This window comes from Poecilia formosa, unplaced genomic scaffold (genome assembly GCF_000485575.1).
Source record: "Poecilia formosa unplaced genomic scaffold, Poecilia_formosa-5.1.2 Scaffold34, whole genome shotgun sequence".
Taxonomy (NCBI): Eukaryota; Metazoa; Chordata; class Actinopteri; order Cyprinodontiformes; family Poeciliidae; genus Poecilia; species Poecilia formosa.
This window is the reverse complement of record NW_006799973.1, coordinates 2362096-2363258: the sequence shown is the minus strand read 5'-3', so window position 1 is coordinate 2363258 and position 1163 is coordinate 2362096. Positions and strand designations below refer to the sequence as shown.

The 1163-nt window shown below is 41.7% G+C and overlaps 1 protein-coding gene across 1 annotated transcript in view; it reads left to right on the top strand.

The window, feature by feature from the left end:
• The window catches only part of flot1b (flotillin 1b), a 12810-nt gene that overhangs the window by 2486 nt on the left and 9161 nt on the right, over positions 1-1163 (top strand). The window lies entirely within an intron of this gene.

Sequence of the window (1163 nt, the reverse complement as noted above, 5' to 3'; positions counted from 1 at the left end):
TTAATCACATGACAAATAAAAATCAGCTTGATAATTTCCGTTCTCATGATTAATATTTTTTAAAGGCCAATTTTGTCTATAGATTTAATAATTAGGGCTGTATAAATAAATCGATTTGGCGATATATATCGATATTTTCCGCCCTTGGAAAGTATCGATTTTTCATCCGCGAGTATCGATCCGTTAAACCATAGGGGTCCATAGCCTGACAGCTCTTTTTAACGTCTAGTTTGTTACGGCGTAGCAGCAAGACTCCGCCTCCCTCAGTCTAATTTTCAACTCGAGCTTAAAGTGCACATTATAAACTACACACCAGTTTTTAAATTGTGTTAATAGGCCAAGTATAACCAAGTATAATGCTAAAATTAGTAAACCATATTTTTCAAAATGTCAGAGAAATGTCAAAAGCGCCGCCGTTCCCCGGCTTTTCCGATTATGTGAGAGGGAATGAGCTTCCAAACGTACAAAACGAAACGAAACATTAGATTCCTGTTTTTGGAAATGTAAAATCTTCAATAAATAACAATGTGCTGTATTTTGTTGCTGAGGAACGAAGTAAAGTTGCGCAAGTAACCGTGAAAGAGAAGCGGAACGGAGAAGCGGAAAGGAGTAGCGGCGCGAACGGAGCAGCTGCAAAAGCAGTGAAATCACGAAATTGATGCAAATTTCAACTGGTAGCATTCACTTCGTAATTAGTTTTTAGCTTTGCGGTTTCTGTTCTGTATATAAAGGATTACCTGAAGAATGAACATGGGTTGATAACATCCGAAGCGCAGCGGCGCTGTGTTTTGAGCAGGAAGACGAAGAGGAAAAAACCCCAGCCGGAATCCGCGGCGCAGTGAGAATTTCCATGATAACAATGGCTGATCGATTATTCTTATTAGCAACAGACAAAAAGTATCAGAGACTGAGAGTACTATGAGATCCTGGTAAGTCTGAGAGGCAGCTACTCAGAGATCCAGGCAGGGGAATAGCGGCACTGCGTAGCTCTAGGGTGTCGATCACTACGGGGTGAGGCGGAGCCACTACTTTAGCAGTTAGTCGTAAGCAGCTTACAGCCATGGCTAACTCCGGGAGACAAGGTAGAAAAGCCTTTTTCCCCATAGTCCAAAAGACTGCATTTGTGGCTGCATTTTTACTCCAAAATGCAGCCACAGTGTCCA